The 18840-nt window shown below is 48.3% G+C and overlaps 1 protein-coding gene across 1 annotated transcript in view; it reads left to right on the forward strand.

Annotated features, from left to right (window-relative positions):
- The first annotated feature begins 5606 nt into the window (after positions 1–5606).
- DAB1 (DAB adaptor protein 1) overlaps positions 5607–18840 on the forward strand; it is a 3595579-nt gene continuing 3582345 nt past the window's right edge. The window contains exon 1 of the mRNA XM_085602501.1: positions 5607–5817. The gene's annotated coding sequence lies outside the window, so the exon portion shown is untranslated. The remainder of the gene's footprint in view (positions 5818–18840) is intronic.

Raw genomic sequence — 18840 nt, forward strand, 5'->3', positions numbered from 1 at the left:
CATGGGGGACCTTTTTAAGGATGGCAAGTTGGTTAATTGGGATGATACTATTGCAAACAAGGAACGACCTTCTGCACTCACACAGTTTCAATATTATCGCATGAAACACGCATTGCACGAGGTATTGGGAGAGGAGCTGGAAGAGCCAATGGAGTCCCCCCCCCTCTATCCCTCTTACTCCGAAGCCATTGACTCATGAGATGCAAATGTGGGGTGATTGCTTATTCAACTAGTATATGTCCCTTTGGAGGGAACGCCACTGTTGTATTGATGATGCTCGGTACAAGGGAAGTTAACTTCCCCTCCCCCCCCTCAATATTCTTCAGTGGTACTTTGTGCATTGTACGTGGCCTGTGTATATTTTTCTTCCCTTTTCTACTGTACAAAGTGAATGTGTTTTTTGTTTCTTTCAAAAGTTCAATAAATAAATTAATTTTTAAAAAAATACTTTGTACTCGCCCCTTACACAACACTTGCTCTCTACAGGCCTGAAATAAGTGGGAGCGAGCAGGGTGAGTCAACGGTGCCTCTTGCCACCTTCCCTTAAACTCCTCCTACTACTTACTACACGTGCACTGTAGCCCATGTAGACTCAGGGTCTCCTCCCATGAACTCACCCAGTGCCTGTCACTGCAATCTTCAATGCTGGCAGAATACTGCACTAACGGCGAGTGCATTATGTATGTTAAGGTGATCTGTAGAGTGGCACAAATCAAAATGATGCCCCCTCCCCCCGCCACAGAATGTGATGAGGGGCCACTGAGTATGTCAGATATTTATTGGCATTGGGCACAATGGGACCTAATGAACGGTTGCCCCCCCCCCACACAGGGGCTACAGGGGCCTGTGTTACTACTCCCCTGCAACTCTTGGAGTATAGGAAAGATATCACAAATCCCCCACTTCAGGCTGCTTCCTCACACCTATTAATGGCGAAATCAATCCATTTTAGGCACAGGCGCAGATTGTGTTGAATTGTGTGGGAATAAGAATTTCCTGGCTTTAATGGCGTCACTGGGTTTTAGACACATGACACTTTGGTTGTAACCATAACATACAATTATCTCCTTTATCAGTACAATTCCGTGATCTCTGTGTGTGTGTGTGCGTGTGTGTGTGGGGGGGTTGTAGTGGTAGGCATTTAGGGCCTCATGTAGGTAAATAAATTTTACCGGTTCTTAAATACCGAGCCGTACCGAATTGGTAAATTAGAATCGGTAAGTTATATGTAGGTAAAAATTCGGTAACAGTTACCGATTCGGTAACATTCGGTAAATACGAATCGGAATTCACCGATTCGGTAAATACCGAGGTGATAATTACCGATTCGGAAAATACCGAGGTTGTATCTACCGAATCGGAAAATACCGAGGTGGTATCTACCGATTCGGAAAATACCGAATCGGTACGTACGGATTCGGTAAATAACATCACATGACTTGACGAAACAGCTAATCCTGTGCAACGACAGCCCACCCAACCAGGAACTGCCCACACCCAGGCAGGTGTACACAATTAGCCGAAGTGGCCACACCCAGGCAGGTGTACATAATTAGCCGACCCTGGAGAGGCCTGGAGTGCAGAGGAGAGGCAGGGAGCAGTTGCATGTGCGAGCGGGAAACGAACAGCATGTCCAGCCTGAGAACACAGAAAGACGGAGGGGAAAGGAGGAGGAAGCTCAAATTCAGCCCCAAGGAACTCCAGGTGCTGGTGGAGGAGGTGGTGAAGCAGCACCAGAAGCTGTTTGGGAGGCAATCCCTGCAAGTGCCTGAGGCCGAAAAGCGCAACATATGGCTGGCCATCCAGGCGCAGGTCAATGCTGTGGGAGTGACCCACAGGGACATTGAGGTCCTCAAAAAGCGCTGGTATGACCTGAGGATTGTGACCAAGAGGAAGATGGGCGACATCCAGAAGGAGGCCAGCCAGACCGGAGGTGGAACCAACAGGGCACCTGCCCTCACCGAACTGGAGGAGCTGGTGGCGGCCACACTCGAGCAAGTGAGCGTCGTGGGTCTTGGGGACGCCGACAGCTCTGCCAGAGCCGCAACACACCAAGGTAAGACGAAAGCACAGCAATGTAGCCTCCCCTACCCCTATCCCACATCCCCCATTGTGAAACGAGAATCACACTGCAGTCCACACGTGTCAGTGCAGACAGGCAATGCATTCCGGGAGATGTAGTCAGGGCAACACTAACCATGACGTAAATGTCACAGGGCAACAAGGCATGTCACGCACTCGAGGCACAAGGAGACAGAGGACAGATTGGAATGTGAAATGATTTATTGTGACGCTTGCAATGCAGCCCTTCGGGGACACTGAGCCAATGTTGTTTTTCTGTCCACAGATGTGACATCATGCAGTACAGGGCATGCTGCAGGGGAGACGGCACACCGGCCACAAAAATCACCTCTAGCCAGCACGAGTTCAGACCAGGGAGCAGGCCCACTTGCAGCCGCACCACCTACGCAGCCAGCCTCGCCGCACACAGAGCCAGCATCACCTCACCGAGAGCCAGCATCACCACCACCAGAGCCAGCATCGCCACTCATGTTCGATTCACCGGCCACATCTCCGCTTGCAGGTGTGAGAATGAGGAGGCGTCCAGCAGCCAGGCTACGAGCCTTAGACACCTCGTCAGACGACAGCATGGGCCCAGAAGACCGCACCGGGCCCCAGGAAGGGAGCCATCCCACTGTGCCCCACACCTCACAGGCAGCACAGACGGGAGCAAGAGGGCGCCGCAGGTCGCGTGTCCAGAGTCCACCAGCACCCACTGACGGCCATGGTGTCTTCTTGGGGCTCGAGGGCCAAATGTTGAAGCAACAGCGCCTGCAATCAAAGGCAGTTATGTCAGTCCAGAGGCACATGCGGGTGATGAAGACAAGCTTAGTCAACATGGACACAAACATTGGCGGCATGGCTGCGGGCATTCGGGACATGTCCCAGTCAATCCAGCAGTTGTGCAGCAAATTAGATGCTGACATCGAAGCACGGCGCCGGGAACGCCAGCGAAGGGACACTACCAGCAGGGCACTCAACCGTCTGGCAACTGCGACTTCCCTACTTTGCCGGCGCTCTGTGACGATGCAGGAGGGCCTAACACAGTGCTGCAGCGACCTGTCTCGGGGGATGGTGCAGGTGACAAGTGCACTAGGGGTGCTATTGAGTAGTCAGGCGTCGACAACTGCTGCAGGGGATGCTGCGGAGAGCATCGACACCAGCAGCAGCATCACACCCCCCGTCCCCGAAGCACGCAGGAGCAGCAGGCGGCTTGGGGTTGGCTCTAGTGAGGATGCACAGGCCGTGCAATCCACCACTGCAGCGCGTATGCGCAAACATTGATGTGGCCCTGCTTATCCACTTGCCATTGGGTGACGTAACCCTGGACATACTCATTGTATAGATGGCATATTGCCAGATTGGCCTGTTCATGTGTTCATGGCGTGGTGCCACATTAAACTACGTCATGACTTCTCACAACTCGCTGTGTCCCCTCACTTACTCAGAAATAGTTGCATGTGATCTCTGCCCGTCTCTCTCTCCCATCGACTGCAGTTGGCACTCTAGCTGCGCTGCCCTCTGGCTGGCCTGACTCATCCTCGTTGTCCTCAAAATATGTTAGTTCCACATCTGTACCTTTTTTCGTGGCAAGGTTGTGCAGCATTGCACAAGTGGCAATTATCTTGCAGCAGGTGATGGGTTTGTACTGGCGTGCGCCTCCGCTCTTGTGGAGGCAGCGGAACCTGCTCTTCAGTAGTCCAAACGTGCGCTCCACCACATTGCGTGTAGATTTGTGGGCCACGTTGTATCGTCTCTCACTCTGGGTTGCTGGGTGTAGGTAGGGAGTGAGGATGAATGACCGGCATGCATATGCACTGTCGCCTGGATGAGTAAAAGGGAACCATCAGTTACATGCCTCTATACACTCTGATTTGCAGGTTTCAAGGGGCGTCACTGTTACTTACCCAGCAGGTATCCCTCTCCGAATTCGCCGGCACTCAGTCGTGTGTAGATCCCACTATTCTGGAAGATGTAAGAGTCGTGGGTGCTCCCAGGAAACTTTGCAACAATATCTGTGATGATGTTCCCTGCATCACAGATCACCTGCACATTGATGGAGTGGGTGGACTTCCTGTTCCTGTAGATGTGCTCTGTATCAGCTGGTGGACAGATTGGGATGTGTGTACCATCAATACAGCCGATGACATGGGGGAACTGTGCCATGTGATAAAAGTCTGTTTTTGTTTTCTGCAGTGCAGCCTGTGTGTTTGGGAAGCTTATGTAGTGGTGCATTCTCTGCATCATGGCATCCAGGAACTTCCTGAAGAAACGGGACAGGCAACTCTGGGATACACCACCCACCGCAGCTGTCACCACCTGATAACTGCCGGATGCCAGTAGATGTAGGCTGCAGAGCACCTGCACATGTGGTGGTATGGCGTGCGCCCTTCTTGTTGGCTGGTCCAGGAGTGGGTGCAGGTCCCTTATCAGGTCCATGATGGTTTCGGGGTGTAGCCTGTACCTCTCATGTATCTCTGCATCAGTCAGCTGGAATAGTGTGATGCGCTGTCTGTAGATTTGTTCCTCCCGTCGCCACACCCTCAGTCCTGCTGCCTGTAGACGTAGGCGCCTTGCAATGACGTACATGGCGGCCATGTTGTCCACGCTGTTGCATTTTGGGATTGCTTATGTGCATTGTTGATGGTTACCACCTGCTTTCCATCCGTGTTAATTACCGACTCTTATTTACCGATTTTCCTGGATTTCTTAATTACCGACTGCTCCTACATGTCATTTTAGATTTTTACCACTTCATATTTACCACTTCATATTTACCGATTCGTTAATTATGTATTCGGTAAATATGAATCGGTATTTTAGAATTCGGTAACTATGAATCGGTATTTACCGCCTCATATTTACCGAAAAGTGGTTTTTGGACTCCTACATCTCACTTGTCTGAATACCGGTCGGTAACGGCATATTTACCGAAAATCGGCCGTTACCGACCGGTATTTCGCTACCTACATGAGGCCCTTAGTGTGGTAAATCTGGTCCCATTCTCAAAAGATCAGTATTGACATTTTTCAGAGATAGTAACGAGATTGTTGAGCAGGCAATGCAATGCAAACTGTAATGGGAACGTTTTGAAAAGTTAGGTAGAAACTACAACGCGGAAGGCGGGTGTTATTTTTACGAGGCTTCGTGTTTTCTGCTACTGTACCTGTACCAATCAATGCCTCTTAAGTGATGAATGTGCTCTGGCCTCGGGCTCTCCTTACTGCAGCATGATGGTCTCTTTATATCATTTTGTAGTGGCAGGCCAAATGGAGTGAGTGTAAAATTGCTATAGATTTCGCGTATTTGTGTGATTACATATTTGATTGCCGGCCTGAACGAGGTAGCAGTACTGATGAGATACATAATCTTTAAAAACATCGGAATATTTTTGTAACTGTTCAACAAATGAAGCTGCCGGACCATTTATTAGTAGCTGACATTTTTTTCCGAGGCCCCAGTTCTAGGAGGAATGCGGTAGTGATGTATACCGTATGAAAGATGTGGCCTGCAGAGTGCCGGCTCTGCCTGTGCTGCTGTTGCTGCTGTGCCGCGACTGAGGTACTCTCGCTGAACGGAGGTTGCTGGGGATTTTCGGACTAGGATAACCATTTCCCAGACCCATATTCTGGGGGACCTACCACCTGCTTCTTAAAGAACGTCTTGGCGGTGCAGGGCAGGCGAGGGGGAGGAAGGACGATTTTCTGCAATGACGGGATGGGCGAGGATGCGTTGAGGGAGCAGCCCTGTCAGAAGGTAGGTGAAGGTATTTAATTTCATTACAGCCTCCGAGGAACAGGGGTTGGGGAGGTTGCAGTCGCGGTATATGCAGCGCGCAGTCCCTGAGGGGTTTAATTTTTGACTCTGTTAAGCATCACGTCCTCATGCTTGTTTCAGTTCCTCGTGTAGCCCATTAGCAATCCCATTTGGGCGGAGGTACCCCGACACCAGTCAATGAGGAAATCCATCAGCAAGGGGGAAACGAGGAGCAGTCCCGTAAACGGAACCGGTCTTTTTTAATTACCGTGATGTAATTAATATTATGATTTTTGCAAAGGGTTGAACGTAGATGTATATATTCAACGACCTTGTTTTACCATTTTACTATATTATTTTTGTTTCTATGAAGTGTCTAGACCGGATATGTACTCCTTTCATATTGCAGTAAATCTGTGCCACATATTTAGTGAGAAACTGGAAGATGGATGTCTATTTCCATCGATATGTTATACCATAGTCGTAGATGCAAAGAAAAATGAAACTGAATCATCCCAGCATAAAGTCACCGTGTGAATTGTGTGTTGCAAGGAGGGACCTCCCCTATCCCGCGCCTTGCATTACTTTCCACCTGCACTGGCAGACCCAGGCATGATATGAAAGATTCTGTTACACGCGCTGCTTTTTACGCAGACAATGTTTTTCCCTACATTAATTCTCAGTATTTGCAGGCAGTGTTGTGTTCCTTATAGCTTCCCGCGAATTTTAATGTATATCAACAGCCTTTGCGTCCTGCAGCTGGAGCCAGGAAAACAGACCAGCAGCATTGGGTGTAGACCCTGCACACACAGTGATGCATTGCTCGCTTTTAGGATATTTCTGAACCCTCCAGGACAATTAGATGATCAATTAATCAGCCTAAAGACCAATTAGGCATTACCTTGTTTAAGCATAATTGAGCAGGGGCACGGCAGCCTCGTGCCACGGCCATGGCACGCGTGTCTAACGCACGGGCTGCATCATGGGTTATTTTCAGAATCGAAGCGCATGAGAAAACTGCAAAGTGACCGCGCAGCGCCTTCAGCAGCAGCGACCTGACGTGTGTGTTTTTTTCTAACTATGATAGCTAGGAAAGAAGACCTTTCCAGTGTTGGTGCTTCATTGTTATGACTTTTGTTGTGTTTTATCATTACGAGCTTTTTACCTGTTATTACACTTAAGGCAATACTAGTTATCCAAGTGCCACTACGCCACATGTGCTTGTTTGCGTTACACGGATGAGTTTTCAGTTCGGTATATGAGGAGTTTTGTAGTGTGGAACCCACCCCACCTGCCAGGAGTCTCTCGTTTTAACTAGTTCCATCCTGCTGAAAATATCGTGGGGCTTGGAAGATTAAATGAAACGTACCCGTAGAAATTATGTCTCTTTTCGACGTTAAAATCATTTTTTTCTGATAGATGATTTTTTTCACTGCAGCATTACAGTCCAGCCATATTAAAAGGTCCTTGGAGCACGCGCTCCCTTGACACTGCGCCTTCTCGTCAGCAAGCCTCTGCTTTCAAAGATGTGTGTGGTTGCAAGAAATGTATTAAAACCCTATATATGTTCAATTATGTGTTTCTTGAGAGTGCACAGTCGTACACATGCATACACGCGTGCCCGTGAAGAAAATCAAGACAGATACAAATATGAATTTGTTTTTTGGCAACAGGAGTTTCCTGGACGAGAACTCCCAAATTATGTTACAGTGTAGATGTATTCTTGCTTTGAAATAGTTCTCTCTTTGATGGAGCAGTTTGTAATCATGTCAGGTTGCAGATATATAGGCAAACAAGCTGCATTTCAGCGAGACTGTAGAGCCTGTACACTGTACACTGGAAAAATCCAATACCTGCGTGAGATGACTTCGAAAACGAAAGCTGTAAATCACACTGGGGTGAGAGAAGTGACCCAGTCACAACCCAGACAGGTTTACTTACTTCATGTGCCTGGCAGCGTAGGCATGCGTCACTGCGCTCGAAGCAGGCAGTCCTCGCTGGGCTTAGGCGCAACACACAGATTGGAGTCAAGCTGCCATGCTGCATGGGGCAGTGTGCGCTGATGTGACTGTCTAGAACTGGGGAGCAGGCAGATGGGTGGCATCGGGTGGGTCAAGTGCAAAGGAGGGAGTCTCGTGAAATCAATTTGTGTGTGTGTGCGTTTTTTTACCTTTGTAGCTAAAATAATTGAGTACTTAAGTATTGGTTTGCCACATTTGAAAGAGTGTCACCAAAATTAAAACAGATGCAACTTTGGAGGGGTAAACCGGATTGTGAATGCATAGTGTGGGAGCTTAATTGGTGGGCCGGACACACTTCTGTTTATGCTCTAGGGATCAAACGTCAGTCTCAGCCTTGAAGAGATTGGCACATGGAGTTGCTTGGGGTAATTTAAAGGATGATACCCGCTTGACTGACATACTGCATGCATAATCCAGTGTGGCGATGCAATTCGTGTTCTTTTTTTAGAGAACTGGATTATCTTGAAGGCTGACATTGTCGAGGGCCAAATTATTAAACAGGCGATTGAATGACAGTGTGAAGGAGCACGATCTGCAGAGCTGGGCATCCATTGAGTGCAACCCAATATTCAAGAACTTTTAACTCTTAGCGCGCACCTCTTCAGGAAATAAGAGCGCTGAGGGCATAGAAGAGTCAATGTCTATATGTACACTTTGAAATGCTGGGTTTAAGCATGAATATCATAAATCATGTATTTTTCCTCTGTGTTGGTTTGGGTATATGCACTCCAGTGTTTTGGCTTGGGCAATGCACTCCAGAAAGTGCAACGTCAGCGAGAGCCTCTGGTATCCATTGTACATATATCAAGATGCGGTCCTTTAAGTAAAAATCACCTGACGATGGAACAACATACTGGATCTGGGTGCAAACACCTATTCTTCATCCCTGAAATGCATTAGTTCCAATAGTATGCATTCGCTGACTTTTTTCTTTTTTGTAATTTTGTTTCATGACAGGCTGTGTATGTGGGTGTGCGTGTGTGTGTGTGTGTGTGTGTGCGCGCGTGTGTGTGTGTGCGTGTGTGTGTATATATATATATGTTAGAAATGGGATTTCTGGTTGGCTAGGGCTTGCGCCAAAGCCAGGCAGAAACCACCACTCTAGTCAGGGCTGGGGAGTTACACGCCAAAGATAACCCCTGCTCACCCCCTTGGTAGCTTGGCACGAGCAGTCAGGCTTATCCCGGAGGCGATGTGTAAAGCGTTTGCGCACGTACCCAGCAACAACACCCAAGGCCCACCACAAAGGAAACTCCACACAAGGTATTATATAAAAATAACCTTTGTATTATACCAAAACACATTAGATAAAAACACACACTACACAATGTGCCACCAGGCACGGGCAGAATTTACAAGGGATTATTTACACGGGGACAGGGCCACATGGACCACTGTCAGAATTAGCACAAATCACCAAGTGTACATGTAGAACATAACACAAATTAGCACTGTAGAAAACAACCAGTATCTACTGGCGCAATAATGACCTCAGCGTCATCACACTAGCATCAGGAATAAAACCTATCCTGCATCCATCACAGGGGCACAAACACGTTATGCAATTTCTCCTTGGTCTAACGCATTAGACCTATCCACCGAAGTATACCTATACTAGGGGCATACATCGCACAGGGAAGTACCATCTCCCTAACACCAACCTAAACAGGTAAAACAACCTCCTAGGCAGAAATTACCACATTTAGAGGTATAAGACACAGGGTGCGCAAAACATGCTATATACCGTACATTTCCTAGCACTAAAAGCATGAACACAGGGTGCGCAAAACATACTACACCGTACATTTCCTAGCACCAAAATCACATTAGAGTCCAGGTTGCGCCAGAACCTAAACGTAGCAGCTGCCCACTACTTGCTGCACAGCTGGGGAAGACACATAGTAGGCAGGGGCTCTCACTAGCCCCTGAAACAATATCCAGAACGTTGGAGCCACCTAGGCTCGAAAATGACATGTCCCCATGGAGCGCACGGGCTCCTGAAATAATGGTGTGCCAAACGTGGGAGCCATCTCTGGGCTCTACACACATCATGTCCCCAAGAACTACAGTGGCCCGCTACGGCGGCGCCACTGCCAACACTGGCCTTCTCGTTGGAGCCTCAGGGCTCTATAACAATTATGCCCCTGGTTGGAGCGCACTCGCGCTCTAAAAGCAACACTGCCCCAATCGTTGGAGCGGCCCACTGCCATGTGGGGGCCGCTCTGGCAGGAAGCACCGGCACTGGTGCCTCGGTCCCCCCCTTCGCCCCCTGCCCTCGTTACTCACCGGCAGGGGCGAAGGCTGGACTGGACTCCTCTCGCGGCGCGGGGCTTCCCTCACTCCTGGGATCCCCGCGCTGCAGTCTTCACCCGGGACTTCACTTCCTCGGCTCGCGGAGGCGGGGTGGGCTCCCGCCCTCCGTGAAGGAATCCGCCTCGTCACACCACGCTTTACCCGGTCCCCCATCTCGGGACCGGAACTCTGCAGATGGAGTCTGCGAGGCTCCGGGACTTCCTCTCCCAGCAATGGCGGCACTTCCGCTTCCGTCCCGCGGCCCCGCCCACAACCAGGCGGGCCGCGGACGGCAGCAGAGATCTCGGCTCTCGGGGGCATTGAGGGGTAGGCTCCCTCCAAAATGAAAATATAGAGCGGGGTGGGCACCCGCGAGCTCACCAGAATGCGGGGTGGGCACCCGCCGTCAAAATAGCGAAATAAGCGGGGTGGGCACCCGCAAAAGCACGCATCATGGGGGAATCCCCACGCTGGTGATTCCCTCTCTCCTGCTCTCAGCAGCGCGACGCTGCACAGCCCCAGCTCCTCTCTTCTGGGGGAAATTAGAATAAAGCGCTCTCCCTTAGGACCAGAAAAGCACCTTGCTGCAAGGAAAATAAAGCGCTCCCAGGGCGCTAGGCCAGCATCAAGCCTTGGCAAGGTAAAAGGAAAGTCCCAAGGGTCCAGAAGGTCCTGAAGGCATCCAGGGGGCAAGGTAGGGCCCAGGGGTCAGCGCACAGGGCCCTCCAGCAGGGAGGTAGCCCCCATGGCGGTCCCTCCTGGGTCCCACCAGCAGCAAGCCCCCCTCTGTCAGGATCCAAAGGAGAACAACATGTAAGGGGACACAGCCCCTTTTTATACAGTGAAACCCTTTGTCTCAAGGTGCAGGGAATGGGCGAACCAGTTACAACTGGTTCCTGAGCACTTTGTTTTGCTCAGCCCCTCTCCCTATTCAGAGGACAGGCCAGGGTCATCAGTCGCACCACAGGGGGCCGAGCCAGCATTGTGTGGGGTAAGCCCAGCCCTATTCAGGACCCAGGTGTACTCCTCCCACCCATCTAGCTGCTGATCTCCCTATTCACCACTGGGTGATTCATCCTGACTCTGGGGATTCCCTGGCCCGTCACATGACCTCAACCAGCCAATCGCCAGACAAGGCACACATTTTACACTGCACACCGAAGTGGCCACTTCTAGAAGTGGCACTTCCACACTAGGTACATGCACGCCGCACACATCATCGCGCAGCATTCGATCACACGAGTCCGCACATACCAAACTTGAGCCTGCACACCCCACGCATCAGGAACTACCAGGGACACATACATTCCCCATGCATTCCTAGGGGAGGGCAGGCCTTTCTCACCACATGCACTCAGAGTGCGCACGCACTTTACTCTGGGACACAGGGAAAGTGCGCAGAAACCAAAAATCATTACCACCAGGTCACCAGTAAAAGCAAAAAGTTCAGGGGTGACCCTGCCAGAAGGGTCAAGTCCAACAATATATATAAGCTATCTTCACTGCTATTTCTCTATTTGGTTAACATTAACACATAGAAAGTAGCTACTGGATCTTAAGGAGTCCCATTACACTAAAACAGTTTTGCATTACATGTAACGGCAAATGGACCAGAATTAATACTGTGAAAAACTCCGACTTTCCAGTATTTTTGTAAGTTAGGTGATGTGGCTTAGGGCCTAAGTCAAATCAAATCAAATCAAAACAAGCTTTATTCGATTTAGGATAAAATCATAAAAGCACATAATACAAACATTTTTTAAGATAAAACAGGGTCAACAACATAAGCTTATTCGATCATACATTCAAGATAAAATATCATTAAAAAGAGATTCAGATCATAATAATTCGGGAACAGATTAAGAACATGAGGATTGCATAGATTTTCTAAATTTAATTACTAATTTTAAGAAACTTGAAACTGCATGAATAAGGGAATCATCTTCTAATAGCAGTAATTTCATGTATGCTAATTTACAGGTACGAATCCCCCATGCCCTCAGAACGGGTAACAGAAGAGCTCTACGCGGGACTTTGTAAAATACACAAAAAAAGACACAATGTATGTCCGATTGTCTGGAGATATCATCACATGGGCACAAAGGAATTTCAGTGGACCAGTCATTACAGAGGGGAAAAGTAACTAAGTGAAAAAACATGCCTAATCTGAGGCGAGTCAGCAATGTGCGTGCATATGGGCTTAATTCTGAGCTAAGAAAATATTGGAGACCCTCGCACTGAGTAATTTCCTGAAACCGGAGTACAGTAGGTTTCATTTTCTCCTTGTCCCATCTTTCCATTACCCGGTGGTCAAGAGCCAACTTTTTCAAGGCGGCTCTCGATAGCCCATCCAAACTGGGCGGGTTATCAAAGAATTCTGGGTGTCCTATCTTTACACAAAGATTTTTCATGTAGGAGAGCCACCTAATATTGGCCATTCCGTTCATTGTGAGACAGTCGGTAATTACTTCCCTATTTAAGGTTGTCTCCTCTGTCACCCAGACCTTATGCCACAGTAAAAGAGGGGAGATGTTAACAATGTCACTAATGTAGGGAAGGCCTACTTCTATATGGGTCATGTAAGTTGATGAAAATTTAGAGACTCCTAGTAAGTGGCAGATAAACTGATTCTCACAGCTTTGTAGCGTCTGCACATTTTCTATCCCCCAAAGCCCTGCCCCATAGGTGGCTGAGGAGACAACTTTGGCCTTATAGATTTGTATTAGTTCCATAGCGGGCTTCCCCCTAATTTTTGCAGAAAAATTGTTCAGGGCTCCCGCAGAACGTAAAAAGGCTAATTTCCTTGTTGCTATTGCCGGCTTCCAGCTCCCCCTCCTATCAAAAGTCACACCTAAATAACAAAATTTCTCAGTGGTTTCAATTTTTTGGGCGTCCAGATAAATAGAACAAGGTGCACTTCTAAGGCCCCTGCCACAGACCATGTTGTAAGATTTAGAAGTGTTCACCTTTAATTCCCTATCCCTCATAAAGGAGGTAAATTGAACCACCGCCCGCTGTAGACCTATCCTAGTACGCGACATAATTGCCGCGTCGTCAGCATAGAGTAATAGGGGCACTGAGGTACCCTTTATGGCAGGGTAGTCATATTGAAAATTACTTAGGTGTTCTCCAATAGAATTAATGTAAATGGTAAACAACAGGGGAGCCAATATGCACTCCTGTCTGACCCCCCACGAGATAGGGAATTTATCTGAGCATTCCCCCAGACGTCCGAATCTGACCCTTGCCCCTGCGTCCCTGTAAAGTTCACGAATAAACGTGATGATTTGGGCATCAAGGCCCAAAGAAGAGAGTGTGTTCCAGAGGAATTCATGATTCACACAATCGAACGCTGAGCTTAGGTCAATGAAGGAAATATATAACTTTTCGCTCTTCGCTTGAGTGTACTTTGCAATAATTAAGGCCAGGTTCAAGCACTGCTCAACCGTTCCCTTGCCCATCCTAAAACCATATTGTAAGTTAGAGATGGCCTGATTTTCAGTCTCCCAGCTCTGGATCCGGTTTAGGATAATCCTACCGGCCACCTTCATCAGTGCATCCAGAAGAGAGATTGGCCTGTAACAATTTGGGTCGTGTTTGTCACCCTTCTTGAATATTGGCACGACAGTAGCGTCAGGCCAAGATGCCACAAATCCCTGTTGGTTAGACTTGTTTAAAACATTGGTAAGTAAGGGTGCCCATAAATCCATCTCTGCCTTATAGACGTCGATTGGGACACCGTCGGGACCCGGAGCCTTACCGGGTGGACTGTCCTTAATAGCTTTAATGACCTCTTGGAGGCTGAAAGTAATATTCAACGGAAAAGCATTTCGCTCGCCTGGTCCGCCGGGGTCCATCAAACTGAGAGTTAGCGAAGGAGGACAGTGCCCTACAGTCGAACTATTATATAGCTGCTTAAAATGGTTCACCCAGGTGTCCCCTGGGATAGCCACATCTAAGATATCTTCCGCTCTGATTTGCAGGTAAGGGGCATTTACCACTTTCCAAAATAATGTACTATCGCGTTGTAGCGAGGCCTCACGTAAGGCCGCCCACGCCTCCCGCTTAAGGGTGGCTTTTCTCGTTTTAATGGTCAATTTGTAAGCTCCTCTAGCTTGACGGATTATGTCTTGGTTTTTTGGTTTAGTCTGTAGGGCCTTTTTGAGAGAAGTCAAAGCTTTGGTGCATTTATTATCAAACCAACCCTGTGGGCGCTTAGCTGTTTGCCTATGTTCTCTAAATAAAAGATCTTTTACTGTCCGTTGGATATTAGAAAAGGCAGCCACGACTTTATCAGGCTCCATGTCAGCTGTTAAACATACGTGAATATCCTCAAGAGACGTGGAAACCAAGCTCTTTAGGAAGCCAGCTGGCTCAACTTTATCCCATTTGACAACATACCCATTTACAGCACCGAGATTAACCTTGGAGGCATAATTAGGGTTCTTCTTGGGTTGACTACATTCTCCCATTATTTTTACAGAGAATGATATGGGGTAATGATCTCCAAAGAGAGCCTTTCCAGTCTCCCAGAGGGTTATGCAGCCAGCATGGGCCGGGGACATTAAGGTAAAATCTATGGTGGAGTTACACCCTCGCCCATTGAAAGTTGGTTGAAACGGGACGATCGGGCTGCACAGTTCGTTTACAAAGGATAAATTCAAATAGAACATCATGTTATTTAAGGAGTTGCCTAATTTTGAGTGGGTGAAATGGGTAGGGCAGTCTTCCCCATAATCTGCTAGGCCGCACAAACCAGTTGCAGAGAGGGGGCAGACAGTGCAATTAAAGTCACCTACCCAGATTAACACCTTCTCACCTACAAGATTGTCTATTAAAGATATTATGCTATTTAGAAGGTTGTGAAGAACGTGCTCTGTATGGATAGATGGTACGTTATTATAAAAATTAATTAAAATTACATTGACAGAGCGGGGCCCTTTAAAGACCAGGACCTGATAAAACTCTGCGTTAAGACACTTGTTGACCCTGAGTTCCGCAGTTGTAGCCACATAAGTACAAAGGCCTCCTTTATTCCTGCCCTGCTTACTAATAAGTGCGGGCGAATGAAAGGTTTGGAATCCTATAATGTGGATTTCCTCGGTCGTCCAGGTTTCCTGCAAACAGGCTATGGTATGTTTATTAATAACATCCAGCCATGCTTGCTGGTGGACCTTTTTACTCAAACCTGCCACGTTCCACGTAATCAGGCTGTAAGATGAAAAACTCGGCCTAACTTCCGTGGTTGCTACACTGGAGCTTATACTAAAGCTAATATCGCTGGGTAAATGTTGTGTGGTTAATAGCTGAGGAGTCACAATGGAGGAAGAAAGCCTACATTCCCTATTGGTTGTGCTAGCACCGTCAAGCGCCTGTGTCCTTATTACCCCAGTCCCCTCTGTTACGCCAAATATAACTGGGTTATTTAAATCCGGTGTATTGACATTGTCCATAATAGACTTTGGGTTAATGGGGTTGTTAGACCTGGCATCATTGGCATGAGTCTCTCCTCCATTTTTTTCTGGTTGCCTCCTCTGTTTACGATGTTTTTGCTGGATTATTGCTTTGGGCACTGTGCCACTGCTGATCAGTGCCACAGTGCAAGTGCTCCCTATGTTAAATTGTACATTGATTGGTGTTACCATGATTGGCTTGGTTGACTTACTGTTCAGACCCTAGTCTAGTGCACTGCGTGTGCCAAGGGCGTGTAAGTTAACTGCTGCTGGTGGGCTCGCAGCACTGGTTGTGCCACCCACAGAAGCAGCGTGCAAAATGTGTCTCAGGCCTGCCACCGCGGCGCCTGCGTGCCGTCCCTGACTGCCATGTCGACTTGGTAAGGAAACCTACTTACCAGTCTCTAAACCTTCACTTTGCCACATTTCAGACACCTCTATGGTAGGCCCTAGGGCAGGGTGCATTGTTGGTAAAAGGTAGGTCATGCCCTGACGTGTGTGGCATGACCTAATAGTGAATTACAGCCATTTTCGTTTTTCACTATTGAAGGGCTACCTGCCTCCAATAGGCCAGACTGGGCAGACTGATTATTAACTCCATTATAATCTATCTGACTCAGGGAGCATGGTAGCAAGTCGAGTTTAGTATCCCTGAACTCAGAATTTAATAACACACCCTTTAGGATGGATGGTTTTTAAATTCTATGTTTGAAAATAGCACTTTTAGAAAGTGGCTATTTTCTTGTCCAACTATCTACCGGTCTCTGCTGGTTTGGTGTGTGTGTCAGGGGCTGGGTGGCTCCAGAGGTCTGGGTGAGTCAGTGTGGGGTGAATGGGGCGTTTACACGTAGAGTGAGGGAAGAGTAGCCTGCCCTGCCTGACACAATACTGGCTCCGCCTCCTGCTGGGCGGCTGATAGCCCTGCTCCTGCCAGTGACAATACTGGCTCCGCCTCCTGCTGGGCGGCTGAGGACTCTGCCCTGCTCAGTGAATAGGCCAGGTGCCTCTGCCTGGCAACACCCACAACAAACCTGAGATGGTGGGAATCTCCCTGCTTGGACAAAGGGAACAAAGGGAAAAAGGGGTATAAGAGAAGGACCCCTGAACCAAGAACTCAGATCACTTCTGACAAGGAAACCTGTACCAAGGACAAGAAGCCTGCTGATCTAAGGACTTGCCTCCCCTTTCTGCCAGAGTGCTGCTTTGCTGTGGAGGAACCTGAAAGCTGCTTCTTTATTTTTGCCAAGGAACAAGGAGAGAGGAACTTGGTGTGTACTCTCTGAACACTTGCTAGAAAATCTCCAAGGACTGGAAGAGTGCCAGTCTCCTGTTGAAGTCACAGGGCCAAAGGACTTCACCATCTACTGAATTGCTGAATTGCTGGAAAGTGTTGTTTCCAGTACACAAGGGAAAATCTGCAGTCTCGACGCCAGCAGCAACGCCAGTGAGCAGTGGGTATCGGCCCCGGCTCCAAGTGACCCCGTCTCGACGCCGGTATCGACGCCAGTGAGGAGTGAGTATCGGCTCTGCCTCCAAGCGACCCCGTCCCGACGCCGCTGCTGATCGCATCGACTCGACGCCCGTCTCGACGCCGTGAGCGCTGCTCCGGCCCGACATCCCTCGACACCGCTGCGGATTGACCCGACTCCGAGGCACGATCGACGCCGACCTCTCGACGCCGTGGATCATCGTTTTCTTCGTTTCTCAAGGTACTGTACTTGTGGGGTCTGTTGCGACTCCAGGCTCGACGTAGCGCTCCTCGCGGACGACGCCGAACCTTGGGAATCTTGTAGACTCGACGTCGTGTGACTCCTGTGGGGGTTACATTGTTGCCAAAGAACTGTGCTCAGAAGAATACTTTGCTAAAGAACTATTTGCCAAGAAGAAACCTTACTTGAACTATTATTTTTCCTGCCAAAGAGTATTTATTAAGACTGTGGTATATTTTTGTCGTTATTTGGTCTTGTGCTAAGCCTTATATAAAAATACTATTTTTATAATAACTTCTGTGTCGTGTCCATCTGTAGTGTATTCACTTTATTACTGTATGTGGTCATAAATGCTTAACACACTGCCTCTGAGATAAGCCTGTCTGCTCTGCCAAGCTACCAAGGGGGTAGCAGGGGTTATCTGAGTGTGTAATCCCCTTTCCCTGACTAGAGTTGGTTGGTCCCTATTTGTCAGAAGTGTATACCTCTGCCAACTAGAGACCGCCGGTTCTAACATTGGTGGTCAGCGGTGAGGATTTGAACTTTGCATTTATGACTCATGTGCAGTGATTAGTGTACGCTACATAGTGAAAGCAGACCATAACGCAGCCACAGTCCGTTTGGTAGGATATCCTATTTTTGTTCTCCGCTTTCCTGGAGCTTATTTTCTTAAACACTGCCAGTTTTGACCATGGAGAATGCCGGAGCTGCTACACCTGTGGAGAATGTTGTGGGGGAATTTGATAAGGAGAAGATAGATTCCTACACGCTAAAAGATCTAAAAGGATTTTGCAAGCAGTTTAAAGTTCCTACCACAGGTGTCTCAAAGAAAGAGGGCTTCCTCAAAGCGCTGAAGGCCTGGTTAGAGGCCAGAAATCCCTCTGATCCGGTGGTGGTACCGGAAGAGGAAGAAGAAGAGGAAGAGGAAGAGCCCACAGGTGGGCCAGTATCATCTCCAGGCAGTAGTGCGTCCTCTAGGAGCCTTTCCCCCGAAGAATTAGAAGACAGGGAGAAGGAGAGGGGGTACAAGCTAGAAATGGCAAAACTTAAATTAGGAGGGCAGTTGGAATTAGAGAATGCGAGAAGCAAGAGAGAAGCTGAAATGGAGAGCAAAAGATTAGATTTTGAGAGAGAGAAATTAGCGTTTGAACGTGAGAAGATGGTGAGGGAGATGGAGCTTAAAACTAAGAGTTTAGAGTTGAATCCCTCTGGTGGCAGCACTCCATCTGTGCCTGCAGAAAGTAGGTTTTATTTTCCTAAAGATGTGATCAAAGATTACAGTAAGAATGAAGATATTAGCCAATGGTTTAAAGCGTATGAGTTAGCATTGTTGGCCCACCGGGTCCCTGAGAAGGATTGGGGAACGGGGTTGTGGAGCCGCTTTACAAACGAGGGGAGAGATACCTTGTTGAGCCTTCCTGCTGAGGATAGGATGTCTTATACTCATATGAAAGATGCTTTAATGCTGAGATATGGCTTAACTCCAGAAAAGTACAGACAAACCTTTAGAGAATGTAAGAAGTTGCCTGGTACTACGTGGGTTGAATA

Source organism: Triturus cristatus, chromosome 4_2, assembly GCF_964204655.1.
Source record: "Triturus cristatus chromosome 4_2, aTriCri1.1, whole genome shotgun sequence".
NCBI classification, from domain to species: domain Eukaryota; kingdom Metazoa; phylum Chordata; class Amphibia; order Caudata; family Salamandridae; genus Triturus; species Triturus cristatus.